This window comes from Giraffa tippelskirchi, chromosome 2 (assembly GCF_054371585.1).
Source record: "Giraffa tippelskirchi isolate mGirTip1 chromosome 2, T2T-mGirTip1v1.2.pri, whole genome shotgun sequence".
In the NCBI taxonomy this organism is placed as follows: domain Eukaryota; kingdom Metazoa; phylum Chordata; class Mammalia; order Artiodactyla; family Giraffidae; genus Giraffa; species Giraffa tippelskirchi.
In genome coordinates this window covers 226,597,222-226,603,583 of record NC_137276.1, presented here as the reverse complement: position 1 = coordinate 226,603,583, position 6,362 = coordinate 226,597,222, and the positions used below count along the sequence as shown (strand labels likewise).

General features: G+C 42.1%; 1 non-coding gene across 1 annotated transcript; it reads right to left on the bottom strand.

The window, feature by feature from the left end:
* Positions 1–2,836: 2,836 nt before the first annotated feature.
* Positions 2,837–2,908, bottom strand: TRNAW-CCA (transfer RNA tryptophan (anticodon CCA)). The gene has a single exon. It is a non-coding gene; the product is annotated as a tRNA-Trp (tRNA).
* Between the last annotated feature and the right edge of the window lie 3,454 nt (positions 2,909–6,362).

Here is a 6,362-nt window from a genome sequence, read left to right as displayed (position 1 = left end):
AGTCCATGTGTGGGGACGTGGGCTTACTCAGTCCCTGAGAAGATGCGCATTCTTTGATTGTCCTGGTTCAGAGGTGATGTCTTTGCCAAATTGGCACAAAGGGACCTTTGGGCTGGCGGAACCTGAAGCCTGGCTCATTCAGGGAACTGAAAGTACGATGGATCACGAAGAGCTAAAACCTCTTGGTCAGTTACTAGCTGCTCCTCATAGGTAACGGTCCTCATCTTTTTACCTGTTGACCTACATGTCCTGAACTCTCTGCTCAGGTAAAGCCCCTCTCCAACCACTGACCTTGTCCCTTAGGGAGGTATCGCTTATTCCCCTGCATAAGCTCTCGTCTCCTCTAGATCCAACCAAATGCGTCATCTGCTTACATCCCATTAGAATCACCTGAGACCTGGGTTTGTTGTTGTCATCACCCTATGCCCAGCACATAGCACATAGAAAGTGTTCAGCTAAATGTGTAGCTGAATGAATAGATCTGTTTTCAAAAACATGGGGACTTCTTTATGGGAACAGCTGTGCCTGAATGCAGGCTTCATTATAACATGCATTTAGCACTTGCTTCTGTGCACACTACTTGCAGCCATCAAAGGGGATACATACTCTTAATTTCTAACATTCCACCTCTCTGGGACTTACATTAGCCCTCCAGATGCCACCAAGGACAAAATAAAGCCATCTCAAAAAACAACGCCCTTATTACCATGCTCTGAATGCTGCAGAAACAACCATCAGTACTCTCTGTCCTAGCTTATTAACCCTTATTTTACAAACAGTGATAACTGATATTCACTCTCTCTTGTCCTAGCCTCCTGCAGAATAGAAGTTGTAAAAGGAAAGCCTGGGTTATGGGTCGAAGAGTGGGAAGAAGGAAAAGAGGAAGCTAGCAGGGTTAGACTCTTGGGTGACACTGACGACAACGAATTGCTAATCTACCATCATTATCATTGGGGTTTGAGAAAGATCTTACCTGGTTCCAAGCAGGGTTAGCTCAGACACAGCTGCTGCTGTTGGGGCCCTCAGCACAATACTCTATCAGGGATATATGTCCTGTAGACAGTTCTGCTTTTCTGTTCTAGTTTATCCTCGGTCGTTGCCTCTTTGGCATGACCATTAGCTGCCAGCCTCACTGGCTTCCTTCTGTTTCCTCCTTCTCAGCACTAGCCTCCGAGACACCATGGAACTGACACATTCTGACTGCATGCAAAAGAAAACTGTATACCAACCGTCAAGCCACCTGATGCGAAGAGCCCACTCATTGGGAAAGACCCTGATGCCGGAAAACATTGAGGGCAGGAGGAGAAGGGGGGCGACAGAGGATAAGACGGTTGGATGGCATCATCGACTCAGTAGACATGAGTTTGAACAAACACTGGGAGATGGTGAAGGACAAGGAAGCCTGGTGTGCTGCAGTCCATGGAGCCGCAAAGAGTCGGACACAACTGAGCGACCGAACAACAGCAACAACCATCAAGCATTTGGTTCTCAATTTCTAATTAGCTGTAACTTGATGATTACACAACCTTGAACAACATAATTTCCTCTGAGTATAAGAAGATGCTTAAAACTGAGAAATTTTTGCTTATGCCATTTTTCTTTTTCTGGTATATGCCTGTGGTTTAGCTGCCATATTTTAACTTCTCCTTTCTCAAAGGGTCAACTCAACGCTGCTGCCTTGCTCCTTCTGAATGAGTTCCCACTTCTATCCACAATCCAAAGTTCACTGTTACTTCTCTCATCCCCCTGTCAGACAGGCTTCTTCTTTGGGCTCTGTCCTAAAGTAACTTCATTGCTGTTTTAAAGATGCCAAATCACCCCAACTTGTATAATTTCCATTTTCTGCACATAGATCATACTTTTTTTTTTTTTACTAATATTTGTTGTTGTTGTTCAGTTGCTCAGTTGAGTCCGATTCTTTGCCATCCCATGGACTGCAGCATGCCAGGCTTCCCTGTCCATCACCAACTCCTGGAGCTTGCTGAAGCTCATGTCCATTGAGTCGGTGATGCCATCCAACCATCTCATTCTCTGTTGTCCTCTTCTCCTCCTGCCTTCTATCTTTCCCAGCATCAGGATCTTTTCTAATGAGTCAGTTCTTCGTATCAGGTGGCCAAAGTATTGCAGCTTCAGGTTTAGTTTCAGCATCAACCCTTCCAGTGAATATTCAAGGCTGATTTCCTTTAGGATTGACTGGTTTGATCTCCTTGGAGTCCAAGGGACTGTCAAGATTCTTGACAGTTTAGAAGATTCTGCAACATCAGAGTTTTAAAAAATTAATATTTTGCTAATATTAGTAAAAATTCATATTTTTACTAATATATCAGAAAATATTTAGTTACTTTGTATCTCTGTGCCCAGTATTCTGTAAAGCGTAGTCAGACCGATAGACTGGAAAACCCAATCTTGCCAACTAGAGTCATCTCAGCGGGTGTGAATACAGGAAGGCTTGAGATATCCAGCCTGGAGCACCCCACCCTGGGTCAGGGTTCTGCACCTCTCTCCCCAGGGATGCAGGGGAACATGGTATTTCTAATTATGATGATTTTCCACAGTCTTGGAGGTGCTCTGCCCTTTTCCCCATCAAGAAAATTTAGGGAATGATGGGATAAAATCAAAGGGACAATCTTTAAAAAATCTTTATTTTATATTGGTGTATAGTTGATTAACAACGTTGTGTTAGTTTCAGGTGTGAAAGTGAAAGTGAAAGTGAAGTCGCTCAGTCGTGTCCGACTCTTTGCGACCCCATGGACTGTAGCCTACCAGGCTCCTCCGTCCATGGGATTCTCCAGGCAAGAATACTGGAGTGGGTTGCCATTTCCTTCTCCAGGGGATCTTCCCAACCCAGGGATCGAACCCAGGTCTCCTGCATTGGAGGCAGACGCTTTAACCTCTGAGCCACCAGGGAAGTTTCAGGTGTACAAGTACAGAAAAGTGATTCAGTTCTACACATACATGTATCTATTCTTTTTAAAACTCTTTTCCCATTTAGTTATTACAGAGTACTGAGCAGACTTCCCTGTGCTATACAGTAGGTCCCTGTTGGTTATTTATTTCAAATATAGCAGTGTGTCCATGTCCATCCCAAACTCGCAATCTATCCCTCCAACTACCCTTGCCCCACAAGTTAACCATAAGTTCCTTTTCTAAGTCTGTGAGACTATTTCTGTTTTGTATATAAGTTCCTTTGTATTATTTGTTTTTTAAGATTCTCATATGAGCGATATCATATGATGTTAGTCTTTCTCTATCTGGCTTATGTCATTTAGTATGATAATTCTAGGTCCATCCATGTTGCTGCAAATGACATCATTTCATTCTTTTTAATGGTTGAGTAATATTTCTTTGTGTATATATACAATATCTTCTTTATTCATTCATCTGTTGATGGACATTTAGATCGCGTCCACGATTTGGCTATTGTGAACAGTACTGTTATGAACATTGGTGGTGGTGGGGGGTGAACGTACCCTTTCAAACCATGTTTTTCGCTGGATATATGCCCAGGAGTGGGGTTGCTGGATTATATGGTAGTTCTATTTTTAGTTTTTTCAGGAGCTTCCACTCCATCCTCCATAGTGGCTGTACCAATTTACATTCTTGTCAACAGTGTAGGAAGGTTCGAAGGGACTGCTATAAATATTCTGTCCTCCATTTCCCAGAGGAGTCATCGTCTCGAAATCATGATAGTAACGAATCACCATATCACACCTTACACTGAGCCTCATTCATGCAGCTTAGGGAGGTGTGACTGAATATGATTGGCCAAGATAGGGCTGTTTTCTGAGTGCAGATCACACTTTAAATAAATAATTTGAGTTCTTGAACTGCCTTTGCTTCCAAACTGCTGATTACATTTAGCGGGACAACGCTGCGCTGACAGATAAGCCTTGGAAAGGGGTGCTTGCTGTTATGTTCTTGGTCGATTGTGGTCCCTCCTTACTCGGGAGGACTGTGTGAACATGAAAGTCTGCACCTTCAAGCTTGAAGGCTAGAATTGTCATTTCTCTCTCTCTCTGAGTTTCCATTTCCTTGTGCTGAAACATGGGGATCTTAATTCCCACTGCACAAGGGCTGTGGTGGAAATTCAATAAAAATAATTTTGTGAGAGCCCTTGGCACTAGGCTGGCATTAAGTGATGGCTTGATAAATATTCTGCTGAGTGGGAGAAAATGTTATTTGCTTGGGAGTCTGCCACACAGTTTTTCTTGATAAAAGTGCACAAGGGCTGTCTCCCAGTGATGTGTTGCTAAAATAAGAGCAAGTGGAAACTGTCTAAAGTGGAATTGTGTATAGAAAAGATGTGTCCATTATCATTGTTTTATAGGCTTGAGTTAATCCCATGTGTTCCTTGCTTGCATTCTTTTCCAGGAATTGTTTTGTGGGTGAACTTTGTGAGCTGGGGGCTGTGATAATTAGACGAAGGTCATGCGTCTGTCCCCTGTGGGCCAGTTAGCTCAGCTTGGCTCCATGTCCATACACATTGATCTTAACCCAGCTGGCAGACTCGCGAATGTGTGACCATGTCCCCAAGGACACTGGGGGATGGGTTTCTGTGGATCTGGTGAACAACTCCTGTCTGCTGGAGGAGCAACCCCCCAGCAGCTCTCTGCTATGGTGATTGTGACCTGGAGGTGGCGCTGTTTCTCAACCTTCTGGAAGGATGGCGTGGGAATGCCATCACCTTATTTTCCAGGCAGTATGAAATGATAGACTATCAGAGTTACTGCTAGGTAATTTGGTTCAATTCTCTCATTTTTCCAAGCAAGGAAATTGAGATCCAGAGATAGAAAACTCTTGCCTGAAGCCAAACCACAGAAGCAAGGCTGGATACAGGTCTCCCGGATGATACACTTTTTTTTAAAAAAATAAATTTATTTATTTTAGTTGGGGGCTAATTACTTTACAATATTGTAATAGCCGGATGATACACTTTTGTAATTTTCACTAAGTGTTTCCTGGTCCGAATGATATTAAGCAATTAATAGTGCTTACAACAAAACAGAATGAATCACTGATACCTAAACTGGTGATGTTTCCAAAGAGTTATATTGTCATTGAATTTCAAATGGCTGTTATTTCTAATCACAGGCCAGGTTGGATCTATTTTGATTTTTTATTATACAAGGCATTTGTATGTATCTGTGTTTCAATGGATGATTTATTTTTCTCTTCCACACAAATGAAAGAACAAAAATGATTGGTATGGGTGAAATTGTATTCTATACTGACTTGTTTGGGAAACGTAAACACGATTTCTGTTTAAATGATCACAACTGAGACGACATGTGGGTTTTTAAAAGGTGTTCGTGGATAGAAGGCTGATAATGAAAATGCTTCCAAGGTAGCTATTTTTAGCCCCTTTCCTAATTCATGGAAAGTGAAGCACATCAGGGAGTGGATATAGTAGGAACATCCCCACAGGCAGGCACAGAATCAAAATTCAATCTTTTAGAAGGTTTCTACTGTGGAAATCACTTTTTTTTGTTGTTGTTGTTAAGTAAGCTTTTGTTACTTTCCAGGGAGACTGAGAACTGATGGAAGTGAGAGAGGCGAGTCCTCCACTCTCATGATGGGCCTTGTTACCTGTGACCAGTGTGGTGCTCCAGGAGTTCGGAGCCTGTCTTACAGAATTCAAGGCAGGGCCTGTGCCCCTGCTCTTGGCACCAGTTAAAGCTTTTCTTGAGATGCTGACTGAATAGAAGAATTATCCCAGGGTGGGCTGGGACGAACTGGGACATTGGGATTCACATATACACATTATTGATACAATGTATAAAATAGATAACTGATGAGAGCCTGCTTTATAGATCAGAGAACTCTACTCAGTGCTGTGTGGTGACCTAAACAGAAAGGAAATCCAAGAAAAAAGAGGGGATATATGTAAACATATAGCTGATTCACTTTGCTGTATAGTAAAAATCAACACAATGTTGTAAAGCAACAAAACTCCAATAAAAATCAATAAAAAATAAATTAAAAAAAGACAGCCTCCCAGAGACAGCAACATCTTTTCCCCTATTCACCTTGGAGAGATGGCGTTTTAGTTCTGTATTTGTTTTTTCCTTCAGAGATAAGAATCTAATGCAAGCAGATTTTTTTTTTTTTTTTTTTTTAGTAAAATTGGGGTCTACTGTATTCAGGAAGATAAGATTCCTACTTTTTTGAGAACAACTCTTTCTTAAGTAACTTAGATGTTTTTCTATTACAGGTCCCTATGATGTAACAGAATTGCAGAATCTTTGGATAGTGATCTGGTCTTTCTTTTGACCTCTAGCCACATGCCCTTAAATGACTCCCTTTGTTATATCGGCATCACTTGGGAGCCAGTGAGGAAGGCAGAACCTCGGGCCCACCTTGGA